We start from the raw sequence: 15,791 nt of genomic DNA, 5'->3' as shown, positions 1-15,791 counted from the left end.
ACCTCGGAGGTCTGTTTTATTTTTTGGCCCTGTCCACTTCAAGACATACTTCTCGCTCCCTGCTTGTCTCTCCCAACTGCTCCCTATCCTCTTCTGTTTTATGCCTTCTCCTTCCTTTCTAACTTATCCCACAGACCACATTTCTGTATGCAACTTGTTGATCCCTAATTTCCAGGGGCTCCCAGCCAGCTGGGGACATCAGATCAGTTTAACATGCCCGTCCCTAAAAAAAAAAAAAAGTTTGTGCAGTTGCTTTCAGTAATGTTTCTGTGTCATCTGAAAATGAACTGAGTAGTGTGGCAGAAAGATATTTAGAGTTATTAATAAGGACAATAAGAATTTTAATTATTGGGTGGAGATGCTTGTAAAATCTCTCTGCACTTTCTAAATAGAAAGGGAAAAGAGAGTCTGTCTGATTTTCCCAGGCTGGAAACTAGGGCCAGTCATGAGGACAGGAAACCTAGAGATATCAAAGTTGCATCAAAACCAGGCCACTGTGCACAGTGATCAATAAGATCAAAGGCTTCATGCAACCCATCAAGAAAACATTTCTCTGACTTAGTAGAAGGGATTTTCTTCCACTACCAAGCCTGAAACTCTAATTTTACCGTCTTCTACCCCCACAGAATTTGAGTTCCTCCTATCCTGTCCCTCTGACATGCTTTTGGGTTCTTTTCTCTCCTCCTCTGCCCATTCTGCCTGTCTCTGAGTCCGAAAATTGTGAAGTATAATAATCCCTGGGAACGTTCTGTGTACCAGACTGGATCAGATTCTAGGCCTTGCGCCACCTCCCTCCTCCGCACTTTCACTTTCCCCAGCCACAGCTCTCTCTTCCCTCCCCCACCTATATTTTTGGAGGATGCAGCCTAAAGGAAAAGTGAAAGTGACCAGCCTTTGTTTTGATTGCGGAGAAAAACAGCCCAGTTGGGGTTCACAGCCTGTGGTCCGCACCTCGGGAACACAAGCGACTAGACTCGGCTCTGAATGGGACAGTGCTAAGAAATGGGATCCTAAACACATCTGGAACTAGCAGTGGATCTGTGGGTGCAGCCTGGACCAGACTAAGCATCTGCCTCTCTGCCTGCTCTGTCCCACCCCCACCCGTTGGCCACAGGGCTCCCTAAAGATTATGCTGAAAGGAGGAGATGCGTGTGCAGGTGAAGTGTTTCTTTAACTTGATTCCAACTGGGGGCAGCCCTGAGGAGATCTCATGCACCTGAGACTCAGCTCAGAGTTTGTATCCTCCATCGATCCTACAGGGGAACTGTGGCAAGGAAGAAGAGGGTGCTGAGGGAAAGGAGGGGGTAGGAGGGAAGGCTGAGGGGGCAGAGGGAAAGGGTGGAACTGGGTGGGAAGGGTGAGAGAGAAAGGACAGAGGAGTTGGAGAGGGGGCAGAGGGAAGGGATGGGGTGGGAAGGGAACCTGGGGGGGGGCAAAAGAAAGGGAGGCATGGGAGGGGGACCAAAGGGGCACCAAAGAGGGCAGAGGGAAGGGACATTGGGAGGGGATGCCGAGGGAAGGGAAGGGAAGGGACAGAGGGAAAGGAGAGGAGGAAGGGAGAGCATATGAGAGGGGCCAAAGGGGCAGAGGGATGGGAGGGGAGGCCGAGGGAGCAGAGGGAAAGGATGGGTAGGAAAGGAAGCTGAGGGGACAGAGGAAAGGGAGGGTATGAGGGTGGCCAAAGGGGCAGAGGGAAAGGAGAGGGGGTGGCGTGAGGCTGAGGGAGCAGAGGGAAAGGATGGGTAGGAAGGGAAGCTGAGGGGCAGAGGAAAGGGAGGGTACGAGGGGGGCCAAAAGGGAGAGGGGAAGGAGAGGGGGTGGCGTGAGGCTGAGGGAGCAGAGGGAAAGGATGGGTAGGAAGGGAAGCTGAGGGGCAGAGGAAAGGGAGGGTACGAGGGGGGCCAAAGGGGCAGAGGGAAAGGAGAGGGGGTGGGGAGAGGCTGAGAGAAGGGAGGGGGCAGAGGGAAAGGAGTGGTGGGGAGGGTGGGGGGGTAGAATTTCTATAGGGCAGCAAGTGTAAGGTGGGTTTTTGTTGTTGTTCCTAGCAAACCGTTCCTGTAGCTAATTTCCATTGTCCATTTGAAGGCCGGGGCTGTTCATTATTAGCCCGATAGCTTCTGTTTCTCTTCCCATGCCTTGGGCTGATACAGGTGTGGGTGGAGCGGATGTCTAGTTATCATATCACACTGTATTAGAAATCAGGATTCCCTCCCAGGGACATGGGTTTTGTGAAGAGAGATGAATTAGTTTGTGAAGCACTTAGGGCTTGTCTAAACGAACTTTTAGTTTGCAGCAAACTAGGGTGTGAATCTACTCTGCACTAGCTTGCCACAGACTTACTGTTCACCTGGACACTGCTGACATGGATCAACGGTTCTTTAGTGTGGGTTGATCTAGTCCTCTTTGAAATGGGACTAATCAAAGCACACTAAGGAACAGTTGATGCCTGTCAACAGAGTCCTTGTGGACAGTTAATCTGTGGCAGGCTAGTGCAGGGTAGAATTACTCCAGTGTTCCACTTTGCTGCTCTCAGCGATTTCTCAAGAAGCAGCATGAAACTAGCATCGCTCTCCACTTCCCTCCCCAGGCTTTTGAGCAGGGGCAACGAAATTGATCATTTCTAGTAGTTACACTCTGCTGTTGCTTGGCAGATCTATGACTAGCAGCAGAAGCATGGGAACCAGCTGATTACAGACTCAAGAAAACACCCGTTTACACTCAGTTCGCATTAGAATGTCTTTGTGACCATAAGAGCCAGTAATGTGCCTTTATATATATATATATATATATATATAAAGCCCTTAAATTCTGCATCAGTTTGTGGCCGCCTCCCTCCCCCCACATGAGCCAATTTTCACAATTCCTCATTAACAGGTACATTTCTAAAGCCATACTCATTGTGTGTTTGTAAAACCAGATACCATAGTCCTTGCACTGAGCAAAATGTATCGACTTTTAGGGCTTTAAGGACTGCATCAACAGAAATGAGTGAGAGAAAAGTGCCCATTATTCGATCTCTCTGGCCAGTTCAGGGCTATTGCCTACAGTAGTTTTCCTGGTGCTTTTTGTGACTTTCATTTAGCACTGAACTGTGCTGTGAAATGCATGATGCTTTCATAGGACTCTCTTTTTAAAGTCTCTGGATACACTTAGTTGCTTTGGCCTGGCAGGTTGAACAGGCTGGGCAATCTCTTTGAACAAAATAGGAGACCTTCAGTAATCTGGGGAAAGGTGTTGCAAGGCAGCTGGAGGCTGTCTTCCTCCAGCACATGCTTCTGGAAATACTTGTGACATGGTGCAATTTGGTATTTTCTAAAGGGAAGAGAAAACTTCCGTTCACGAGACACAGATATGTCATGCTTAGCAGGGTAGATTGGAGAAATCTCCCTGCCTCTGCTGGGGTTTCCCTCAACTCTGTTTCGTTCTCAAAGTCTCCTTCAATTCCAAACTTAATAGAATTATAGAGAGCAGTGTCTGCTGGTGCTTGTAAGTGCCAAGCATTTCAGTTGGGGATGGTGGTGTTTTTTATTAACTTGTCTCCAAGCGCAAGGTATTTCTCACCCAGCATTTGTACACATATAACACTGTTTCTGTCGCTTACATCACGTATGTATGGATTTTATTTGTAATACACCCCTCCCTTGATATAACGCTGTCCTTGGGAGCCAAAAAATCTTACCGCGTTATAGGTGGAACTGAGTTATATTGAACTTGCTTTGATCCACCGGAGCGCGCAGCCCCGCCCCCCTGGAGTGCTGCTTTACCGCGTTATATCCAAATTCGTGTTCTATCGGGTGGCGTTATATCGAGGTAGCGGTGTACTTGACATTCATTTTTCTAATAATCTTGCAATGGAATGATATCCCCTCTGCTTCTGCTGTCTCTGCTCCTCCTCTTCCACTGCACTGCTCGGCTTCTTCTCCAGGGAATCTTTTCAGTCGACCTTTTTTCTTCCCTTTCCCATTCCTCTCCCTACACAGTGTGCGCTCTGTCTCTCTCCCCTTCTTTGTGGAGTTCTACCCCCCATTTCCAGCCTCTCATCATGTCACCCCAACAATCTTCCCCTCCTTCCCCTGCCTGCCCCTGTGCCCTAGTTGCTCCTCCCAAATACTTTCCTAAGTAGCCCCTCACTCACTCTATTTCCATTTGTTAGGTATATTACATACCTCTGGGGGATTTCTGTGCCAAAAAAATTAAACATTCTGCACCAAGAAATTAAAATTCTGCATATTTTATTTGTCAAAATAGCACAATATAATCACACCAGTTTCAATTATTTTGGTACTTTATTCCAAAATACCTGTCAGCAAGTATGTCTGTAACAATACAGACAACATAAAAGATTCAGGAAATATTTTTTGACAAATAGATTCCTTAATGGGCATATTAATACAGAACTCTGAGTAACAATTCATTTTAACTACAATACAGAACCGTATTTCCCATACCCCTCAGAAGCAGTGAAAAGGCTTGGTGGAGGCGGGGGTAATGGAGGAGCTGAGGGAGAGGGAAGTAATTGCTGGGATGTAGCCTGGGTTTCAACTTGGAGGGTTGTTCAGTATGGGTGGGAAAAGTATGGAACTGGGTTTTTTGGGGAGAGGGGCAGGTACAGGGAGCGATTGTGAAAGAGCTTCCCCCATGCAGATCCTGGCTGACCCCTAGCCTCTCCCATTCAGTCAGGCACAACTGCCCCGTCCCCATGTGTCCTTGCACCCCTTGTCCATGTATCCCTCCACCCTCACTCAGACAGCCACTCCCCGCCATTCCCATGTGTCCCTGCACTCCCTCCTCCTGTTCCCATGTGTCCCTGCACCCCCATGTGTCCTTGCACCCCTTGTCCATGTATCCCTCCATCCTCACTCAGACAGCCACTCCCCCCGATTCCCATGTGGCCCTGCACCTCCACTCCCATTCAGCCCCTGCCCCAGTGTGTCCTCCCCCACTAGCCCTTATGAACCCCTGTCTGTGACCCAGCCCCCGCAGCCCCACGCTCTGTGTTTCCCCAAAAGGCAACTGCAACTTTCCAGCAGAAGCTATTTTCTGCACACACACAAAGCATGCACAGCAAATGAATTATGCGCACGCAGTGGCACAGAATTTCCCCAGGAAGAATTACAGTAGCCCCTACAGAGCTTGGCCAATGTTGAGCTTAGTGCTGTATCAACCCAGAGTAACTAAGCAAGACAGACGAAGGAAGAATGATTACCCCCACTTTACAGATGGTGACCTGAGACAGAGAGGTGACGTGACTTGTCCTAGGTCAGTGGCAGAAACCGAACCCTGTGCTTCTGAACCCTAGTCTAGTACCTCCATCATAAGGCCATTCTTCACGGACTCTGACATGTCACTCACTCATTTAGTCTCTGCAAAGCAAATGAGAAAGTGCCACAGGAACCGTAGAAGGGCTGTTACCCCGGGCCTGGGTGCATGATGTGTGTATCAGAGAAAGGGAGGCTAATTGCACGGCCTGCGGTGCAGAGACAAGACAGGTTGTGGTAGGTGAGATCATGCCAGATGAGTGCCAAAGGAGGAGTCACTGTCTCTGGAGGCCTCCTTCAACAGTAGAACAGAGAGAGCAGCTCCTGGAGGCTGGGGGAGGCTGCTAACAGGCTAGCTAAGCGCAACAGCACACTGAAGCAGGAGCACTGATTCAGTACTAAGTCGGTGCCACCTACTGAGTCACTGCCACTGTTAACTGCAGCACACCTCCGTTTTTCTTGGCTGCGTCCCAGCCCCGTCTTGGCCTGGCAAACCCCACTTAGCTGGAGAGCTACAACCAGCATGACAGGACTGTCGATGTCAGAGCGGGGGTGGAGGGGAAACGGGACCAGGGAAGAGAAATCAATTCATCTGTTTCCCCCAAAACTAGGACTAAGGTGGTTAAGGCTGCATTGCCAACGCTGTACACCTGTTTGTCACCTTCTATCACTGGTTAGCTGGCTTCGGGATAGGAGAGAAGCAATAGGACAAACTGAAGCCAGTGGGCTTTCTCCAGGGGATGGGATGAGCTTGGCTCAATAGGGGACTAATTCTGTATTGATCAGTGCAGTGGGTTAATGTTAGGCTCAAAATACAAACCATTAGGAGAAAAACACTCTTCCTTGCAGTTTCTGACCCCACAGGAGAATTGTATTAAGCTTTAGGGGACCTGGAGTGTTGAATGGTTTGGCTGATCATCCGTGAGCTAATACGAATTTGTCGTATTCCTGTTGATGCAAGGGCAAGCTTGGGCCTGTGAGCTGCCACTCAGAGGAAAGGATGGTTCAGAGTAGCAGGAGGCGGAATGTCTCCTGGAGCGTCCCTGTGTGTAGAGGGAGCGTGCCCCCTTCTACACCCCATTATAGCATGCAGCCTCTCCCACCCTCTGTGGTGTTCCTGTTCTGGGGGCTAGGCTGTGACTCTGCCTCCTCCCCACCCCTTTAGGACATTATGTGAGCCATGAGGAGTACACAAAGCAGCTTCCGCACTGGAGCATAAGAGCTGCAATGATGCATAGTCCCTACAGGGGCTGCATGAGGGAGAAAAGTCTTTGTGCTCTCCCCATCAGTAGACACCTGAGTAAGGGACCTGGGGTTGTTTTCTGCGCCCCGTGAGCTCCTTGCGGCCCCCCCCCCAGCGTTTACCTAGAGCGGCTCCAGCCTGACGCGCACCGGGGGAAGGGCGGGCTCCCTGCCTGCCCTGCCCCCTGCTGCTCCGGGAAGCGGCCGGAACATGGGGAAGGGGGGGCACAGGGCTCTGTGTGTTGCTCTTGCTTCAGGCAGCGCCCCCAACAGCTCCCATTGGCCGCAGTTCCCCGTTCCCGGCCAATGGGAGCTGCTGGGGGTGGTGCCTGAAGCAACAGCAAGACACAGACCCCTGTGTCCCTCCTCCCCCAGGTTCCAGCCACTTCCCGGAGCGGTGCAGGGACAGGCAGGCAGGTGGCGTGCCCTGCCCCCAGCGCGTATCAGGCTGGAGCCCGCCCCCCGAGCCCCTCCTGCAGCCCAACCCCCTGCTGTACCCCACACCCCAACTCCCTGCCCTGAGCCCCACACCCCTCCTGCCCTCCCTGGGGGCAGGAAGGGGGCAGAGTTGCGGTGGGGATTTCAGGGAAGGGGTTGGAATGAGGGCAGGGCCTCATGGAAGGGGTGGAGTGGGGGCGGGGCCAAGGGTGGCAGGGGGTGGTGTCAGTAATGCGGCCCTCGGCCAATGTACTAGGCCTCATGTGGCCCTCGTGGTCATTTGAGTTTGAGACCCCTGCTCTAGAGGGCTTTTGAAATTGACATATGTGCTTTCCTGATACGTCTGGACGGTTAACAAGCACCCCATCTGGGTTAGGCCGTGTCTCTCCTGGCTAGAGCAATGGATTGAGTCAGAGACCCTGGGTTATCACACAACTTAATTTTTCATGCTGGGCTAACTCCAAAAATGCCTGGATGGATTTTCTTCAAATTTTCCAGGAATAAGAAATTTTCTCCGGGGCTTAGATTTACCATGAGGTGAGTCTGCTCAGGAGAGGATTTCTTAAGGAAAGATATAAGCGACTGAAAATAGGGCTTAAGAGAAGACGCACCATCTTGCATGATATGGTTGCAATGAGCTGTAACGTGCTCTTGTGATGACTCTCCTGGAACTGTAGAGGGCAGTAGCACCTGCAAGAATATCCATATTCAAAGGTAAAACAGGTTATATGAAAGAAACAAAGGGCAGTCAGGAAATATGCACACATTCTTAACTGGCACCGTGGTGTGTGGTAGGCACATGGGGGCTTGCAATGGTCTGAGCTCCAGACAGTAATGTTGGATCTCTTTTACTGGCTTTGTGTTTATTTTCTGGGTGTCTTTAATATTGAAATTGAGTGGAAATCATTGAGTGTCCTTGTTTGTGCCCTTTTTCTAATGTTAGTTTATCAATCGGTTTTCATTGTCTTGCTTTATCAGAGGTGACTTGCAAGGCAATTTTTTTTTTTTCAAAAAACTAGTCATGTTTGTTCTTGCTTGTTTATTCTCAAAGCCTTCTGCAGCGTGTTAGGCACCATCCTGACCTAAAATAGACACAATTCCCTGCCTCAAGGAACCTACTGTCTACGTTAAACAAAACACAGTATTCCAGACTCTGTGTTCCACTGTGGATCCGTGATGCTGTTTTGGCAGCATAAAAGGGGTAACAGAATCAAGCCCTGCAGGGGAATACCCTTGTGTCAAGGGAATTCCCTGGCTGGTGTAGAGCTCTACACTGCCTCCCTAGCCACCTCTCATACAGGGTATGTTGGGGGGGATGCTGGGGGGGAAGCAGGGATGGGTGAGAACGGGTCTGGTTGGAGACTAGGGCTGTCGATTAATCACAGTTAACTCTCACGATTAACTCAAAAAATTACTTGTGATTAAAAAAATTACTCGCAATTAATTGCATTTTTAATTGCACTGTTAAACAGTATAATACCAATTGAAATGTATTAAATATTTTTGGATGTTTTTCTACATTTTCAAATATATTGATTTCAATTACAACCCAGAATACAAAGTGTGCGGTGCTAGCTTTATATTATTATTTTTATTGCAAATATTTGCACTGTAAACAGGATAAACAAATAGTATTTTTCAGTTCAACTCATACAAGTCCTGTAGTGCAATCCCTTTGTCATGAAAGTGCAACTTACAAATGTAGAATTTTTTTGTTACATAACCGCACGCAAACGCAAAACAATGTAAAACTTTAGAGTCTACAAGTCCACTCAGTCCTACTTCTTGTTTACATTTACAGGAGATAATGCTACCTGCTTCTTATTTACAATGTCATCTGAGAGTGAGAATAGGCGTTCGCATGGCACTTTTGAGCCGGCATTGCAAGGTATTTACATGCCAGATATGCTAAACGAGCATCATCAGCATGGACGCATGTCTTCTGGGATGGTGATTGACGCATATGAATCTTTAGCACATAAGGCACATAAATATCTTTTAACCCTGGCTACAACAGTGCCATGTGAACTCTTGTTCTCACTTTCAGGTGACACTGTAAACAAGAAGCGGGCAGCATTATCTCCTGCAAATGTAAACAAACTTGTTTGAGCAATTGGCTGGACAAGAAGTAGGACTGAGTGGACTTCTAGGCTCTAAAGTTTTACATTGTTTTATTTTTGAATGCAGTTATTTTTTGTACATAATTCTACATTTATAAGTTCAACTTTCATGATAAAGAGATTGCACTAGACTGCTTGTACTGGGTGAATTGAAAAATACTATTTGTTTTGTTTTTTACAGTGCAAATATTTGTAATCAAAAATAAATATAAAGTGACCACTGTACACTTTGTATTCTGTGTTGTAATTGAAATCAATATATTTGAAAATGTAGAAAACATCCAAAAATATTTAAATAAATAGTATAATAATAATTAATGGAGATATCCCATCTCCTAGAACTGGAAGGGACCTTGACAGGTCATCGAGTCCAGCCCCCTGCCTTCACTAGCAGGACCATTCTATTATTGTTTATCAGAGCTATTAATCGCTTTTAATCTTTTTAATCACTTGACAGCCCTTGTGGAGAATGCAGTTTTGAGCCAGTGTAACAGCCACTTAGGGGCTGTTATGAGTCAGCTCCGCTTAGAGCAGGCACAAGGCTGCTGTAAGTTGTATCGGCCCCAGATGACTCCAGAAGGGAAGGAACAATGGTGGCTAATGGCCACCATAGCCCCACCACTCCATTCCCACCTGAAGTAAAGCTCAGATGGGATGGAGATTCTGGCGCAGCATGTCTGCCAAACGGTCTAACCAGATCCTGATCACTTACACCAGCGCCAGTATGGAGTGAATCCGTTGAGTTCAGAGGCATTACTTCAGATTTGCCCTCATGTAACCGGAATCAGAATGTGCCCCAGATGGTGCTGTCCTCTGAATCTCATCTCCCCTTTCTTATCAGGGGTGCTGCAGCAGGCCCCAGAAGTACCCCAGAAGGGTGGTTTCCCTGGCCTTTACCTCGTATTAACAGCTGTTTTACATAACAGAAACCAGCACTGCACATTCAGTTGGGGTTGGGCTTGTCTCTGCAGCTACTGCTTAAACCACTACCAAGTCTGTCCCCACATTAACTCCTTTACCGTGTTGAGCTCTCCCTCCTGCCCTGGGGCTGAGCGTGCTACCTTCACTAGAGCTCAGCACCAGAAAGCCAAACGCATTCCTGAGAAAATGCCTTTGAAGCCACTGGACTTACATCAGAGATGAATTTGGCCCCAGGACTGGAGCCCAACCCCAGTTCTCCAGTATGGTGGCAAAGACCTACCAGCTAGCCACAGGACTAGCACCCCCCCCACCTCCAGCCGCATATTTCATTTCTAGGGTCAAAACTCAGTTGAAATGTGCATGTTGTTTTCTGGAAAATACAATAATGGTTGCATGGTGTGTCATGCCAGGGGGAAAACAGCAAACTGCTTTAGGGCGTATGCCACTGAGAGTTCTGTAACAGCACATTCCAGCGGGTGCAATGTGGCACTGCGTCTCATACGCTGCATGGGGAGATCAGGTGCCTTTTCAGTAACTCTGAGAATTCAGGCGTTTGAGTCTCTCAACTCACAGAGTTGCAGCTTGTTCTCAAGCTGACACCCCACCCAACCCTTTCCTGTCTCATCACGAGCCTCTGCAGGGGAAAGAAAGCGGTAGCAGCGACACTTATCACTTCACCGCCGCTGTGGACGCTTGCCAGGCACAGGCGCTGTCCCACCGTTCTCTCGTTTGTGGCAGTTTTTCACTGAGCAATAATAGTAATTGAGAAAACATTCCAACGTTTGCTGCTTGGTTGCAAGTAGCAGGGAGAAATCCTCCAGAAAGAATGCTGTGTGTATGCAGGTCCCGTGCTCCACTAACACACAGGAGGGCTGCACTCAAAGCAAGGGAGGTTGTCCTAGGACTCCACTAGACTCATTTGAGGGCCCATAGGTCTCTTTCTCACCTGTGTTTTCTAGCGGCAGGGCCCTGTTCTCTTTCAACCACGTTTCCCTGGCTGGCTTCATTCCACGCCTCGTGTGCCAGCTGTCAGGTACTCTTGGGAAGCCTTTGCACAAAGATGAGCTCAAATGCAATGGCGGCTATGGTGTATTATGGTGAAAAGTGCTCAGCATAGCAGCAGAGAGGCACACCGTAGCCTGAGAGCCACTCCCCATGGACAAAGGAATTCCCTGTAGGACAGAGGTGGGGTTGGAGGTGAACTTGCAATGCGGGGGAAGGAAATGGGATGTCATCGGGAAGGGGACGTGATCAGCTGTGGGGATGAGCCCTGACAGTGGAAAGGGGACTTGTTGGGGAGGTGGAGGGGAGGAGTCTTTGACTTTATGGTTGCAAGCGAGGACAAAGGAGACTTTAAGTCTACCTGGGGTCCTTTCCTGTGCCTTATCTCAAGCTCTGTGCATTCTGGCTGACACCTTGTAATGCAGGGAAGAGAGGATAGGCGCTATATGGAATATGCAGCCTTTCATCTCTAGGTCAGTGATGGTCACTTCCTAATGGTTGTTCATTTAGCTAATAAAATGAATAGGTTTTGTGGCCAGATCATTACCACAACCATCCCAACTCGCACTCTTGCTGGCATCCTCAACATTGAGGCTGAATGGAAGTCAGATGACCAGTATGGAGACCAAACTACCCTGGAGGTGCTTCCAACAGAGTGGTGGGCTGAGCTGCATTAGTGGGAATGCCCTCCTTGTCACGGCCAGAATCTTTCCTGTTGGGTCTGTATCTCGGCCCGCACACAGGAAGCTCATTGTAGCTGTGGAGATATGTTGCCAGGTTTTGCATCGAGTGTTGTGTCTGGTGCTACTTTGAGCCGGTGGGTCCTAGTCTGTGGGCAACTTCCTTCTGATTATGAACTTGGCGGGCCTGTTTGAAGGTTTCCTCCAAAGTGGAGGACAGTTTGTACTCTCTGACAGTACAGGAAGAAATTGGTGCTCATTTGACCTCTGGGAAAGCAAATGGGAATATTTTTGTAATATTTCCTGCCATAGAATCACCTGTTTTGTCTTGGCTTAGCATTAGATTTTGGATGAGGTGTACTATTTAATCCCCAGTGCGGTCCTTACTTTAACTGAGTTCTCCTGGATCATTTACCACTGACTTTGTCTATGGCAGTAATGTTGGTGTCCATCTTCAGCTATGAAATGTACAGATGCAATGGGGGACAGGTGTTTTTGCTATGGTGGTGTCCTTGCCATATTGTTGTTATGGGCCAGATTCTGCCATCCTTACTTATATTCAGAAATATCTTACCCTGTGAGCTGTCTTCAGTGGGATTAGTTGCTGAGTATAAGGATCTACTCAACATTAGGAAGGGTGGTAGAAGCCAGCCTTGTATTATTTATAAAGTAGGGTTAGATTTAATGCCTTGCTTTCCAGTTAAACATCATATGGTTGCTGTTTGTCCTGCTGGTTCTGTGTCATTGTCACACTGTACATTGTGCACGCTAAATACTTGTGATATCTTAATGATAAGGGACAGCCCCAAAATAAGCGAGTTTATTAGTTTAATTACACTGCCAGCTGTCCTCAAGCCACGTAGCTGTAACCTAAAGTGCATGTGAAGTGCAGCCAAAGCTGCGAGGATGTTCTTTACCTATTCAAGCAGGTTTCCTGGATATATAATAATGGCTGACTTACGCTGGTTAGATAGATTGCACTTCTTAGGAGACTCGAAATCAGACAATAAAACGGGTAGTCAGCCTCTGTCAACTCCGAGAGAAGAGAACAAGAAAAACCTAGAATCATAAGGTCGGACTCAGGCTTTAAAGATAGAATTAAATGTTTATAGTTCCGCAAGGTAGAGAAAGTATAATAGTCTGCTGTCTAAATCCATCATGGGGGAATGGAGAGAGAGTGAGAGAGAGAGAGATGCCTGCGGCTCTATTGAAAACAAAGAAGGGGAACACTGTTTTCTTCCATTAGCCTGGGGCAAAAGAGAAAAATCCTGCAATGATATGAAGGCAAGAGCCCCTTCTCCATTTGGGAAGCTGTCAAAGTCCCATTTAAAGTCTTTCAGTTATTTTAATGGGAGTTGGGTCAGGTCCCAATTCTTTGCCACCTTGTGCAACCTTTGTATTTATTTAGGTGATGCATTACCCACAATTTCCACCTAAATTGCTGTTCTCGTTCCCTAGGATTAGAAGCCCAAATAGGGAATCTAATGGGGGTCTGCATTCTCAAATGAACACAAGCTACTCAAGGGTGTTGATCTTAGTGGGCATGTCCCAAATAGGAACCTCCTATAAGATCATAGCAGTTAGAGATAGAAAAGTCACATTAGGCCATAGAGTTCTTCCTCCAACAAGAAAAGACTTCTTAGCTATTTAAAGTGATACTACACTCCCCTAAGCTAAAAGGTCTTGTGGGGGAGGGGCACGTGTTATTAAGTGAACTCTGCTTCAGGCGTCTTGCTGTAGTTATACAAGTGTTCTTCCTGTATGAAAATTAATCACAATGAGACACATGATTAACCTGAATAAAGGTCTCTCCATAAGCGCTATAAACACCAGGTTTACTACTATCCGCCCTGGGCCACCACCAATTAGCACAGGGTAACCTGACCTGAAGTGCTGTAAAACCTGTCCTGCCAGCCTGTTACGGGAAAGGTGACAATCTCTAATATGTTTCTCATAAGGCTGAATTATCTGAAAAACAACTGGCCACCTTTGCTGGATTCCATCCAGCTGCTTTGTTTGTTTCATGGTTTTACATGTCACTTTACTTAGCCCCTCTGGCATGGACAATGACACTAACTGAGTCGCCATGCAACTGCATGTGCTTAAACTTACACAGACCTTAGGCTTCAACCTTCTGAGAAGTGAACTCTAAATATCTGAATGTGGGAAAAGTAGGTATTGTCTAGCTCCACTGACTACGTTCCAACCTGCATGAGGCTGAACTTTCAGTTGTAGGGTTAATGATTCCCAGTTGGCGATAAGGATAATAGCTTCCCAGGAGGCTGTTCGGTGGAAAAGTTCCATTATTGACACTATTATCCCATTGTTTATGGAAGTGCGGTGTGTCTGCCAACTGACTTTCAAAGAATTGCCCTCTACTCTCTCCATCTTGCACACGGTTTACAATAGATAGTTGAGGCATATATTAACCCTGTTGATTTGAACTTTAATGTACTGCTTTATGTCCTAGAAGAAATACTGCTTCGGATCAATATTCCAGCAGCTTGCCTCGCACGAATAGACCTGCCTGGATTCGAATGTACTGGGGTTTAATAGTGAATATGTTGCTAGAGGTCCGTTAGTATCTGTCTTCAACCAATTTTTGAGGGTCCAACTCGGCTATTTGAATTTGCATTTCCCAATTCCTCTTTATCTCATAAATTCTTATTACTGATTTAGAGGCATTTTGTGCTTTGATTTAAATCCATTCCCTTGTTGTGGGTTTAGATTTGATTTAGTTGTGCTGCTGCAATTGAAAACAATGGGTAGTTGTTAAAGGTTATGGCCAGGGAGCAGGCCAGTACCAAGTACTGCCCACAAGGCTGGAACTTACGACCTTGCAAGAGGAGGTTGGTCATTGAAGCTATAAAACATAGAAGACCAAATGGTCCCTTACATGGTTTATTTCCATGGACTGGACAATTCTGTTCAATCACTTCTTGGGGGGAAGCAGTGTTACCCCCACTCCATGAAATAAGAAAATGGCTCAGTTACTGATACACAAGGCCATCCCGCCCCCTCCTGTGTCCCAGGGCAGCACAACTCCTGCAAGTTCTCCCCAACTGCTGCTACCCCAAAGCCCTTTGCAGGGGGAGGATGTTTAACTGAGGAGTGGAGGAACCAGCATTTGTTAATGCTGATTGGGTCAGAATTAGCTTACGCCAGAACCCCTGCAGGGAAAGTGCAATAGGGAAGAAATGATGCAGAGGAAAAGGACCGTCCTTTGTTCTTCCCAGAGCTCAGTCCCCATGGAAGGGCTTGCACAGGGTTAGGGACCAGGGGCGTATGCGGCAGTGATGGTTCTCCCTCCCTCTGCAGCTCCACCCAGACACACTACTTTTTGCTCCCCGATGCTTTTACACCTGAGCAGCTAACAAAAGCCACAGACCAGGGGGTTAGCAAACTGAGCAGCAAACATCAGATTTCTGAGCACCTCTTTTCAGAAGCATGTACCCATGTAGCTGTTGCATCACCTTCCTCTAAACAAGCATTGCGGTTAATAAAAGTAATATGTGCACAAGTCTGCAATACAGGCATGAATGTGGGAGGCACACCCTGCCACTCTGCAGGATGGGCGGGGTTACTTCTTCCCCAAAAGATCTCCCATCACCCCTTGAAAAGAATCTTTGCTTACTCCAGAGCTGCAGTGTAGGAATGAATTCTTAGATGCTTGCCTTTTCTCCATGTTAATAAAAACAGCTTGTGCTGGGTAAAAATGTAACCTATTCAGTCAGTGCCACACACATGGGATGTGTGGTCGGGAATTGCTTTCGCTAAATAGACTTTAAAAGCTGCTTTAGTGGGACGCTCCTGTGTATTTACCTGGATAATAGGGATGGCTGGCAATTGATTTATGCCTGATTTGGAAAGAAAAGCCCAAGGCACTTTTTACACTGCCAGTCTGTGACATTGCTCTTTGAATCCCATTTTTAATGTTGGGCTGTGTGAATGTTTTATACACAGCAGCTTTCACTATTTGTAAGTTTTGCCAATATATGCTAAAAAGCACACCGTTATAAACCGGTGCATGATTTCTTGTGGCTGTTTTGGTCTATTTTTACTTCCTGGGAGGTATGCAAAATGAGACGCCTGTGCTTAAGGGTTCAGGGTTGATGGAGACTTCAGTGTGG

The 15,791-nt window shown here is 47.4% G+C and overlaps 1 long non-coding RNA gene across 2 annotated transcripts in view; it reads left to right on the top strand.

Moving 5' to 3' along the window:
* Positions 1-484: 484 nt before the first annotated feature.
* LOC101932939 (uncharacterized) overlaps positions 485-15,791 on the top strand; it is a 78,653-nt gene continuing 63,346 nt past the window's right edge. Inside the window, exon 1 of one of the 2 annotated variants that reach the window (XR_257148.3) lies at positions 485-1,157. This is a non-coding gene — a long non-coding RNA (uncharacterized LOC101932939). The remainder of the gene's footprint in view (positions 1,158-15,791) is intronic. The other variant, XR_257147.3, reaches the window with a different exon arrangement.

The sequence above is a fragment of the Chrysemys picta genome, chromosome 8, assembly GCF_011386835.1.
Source record: "Chrysemys picta bellii isolate R12L10 chromosome 8, ASM1138683v2, whole genome shotgun sequence".
Taxonomy (NCBI): Eukaryota; Metazoa; Chordata; order Testudines; family Emydidae; genus Chrysemys; species Chrysemys picta.
This window is presented reverse-complemented; position numbering and strand designations above follow the sequence as displayed.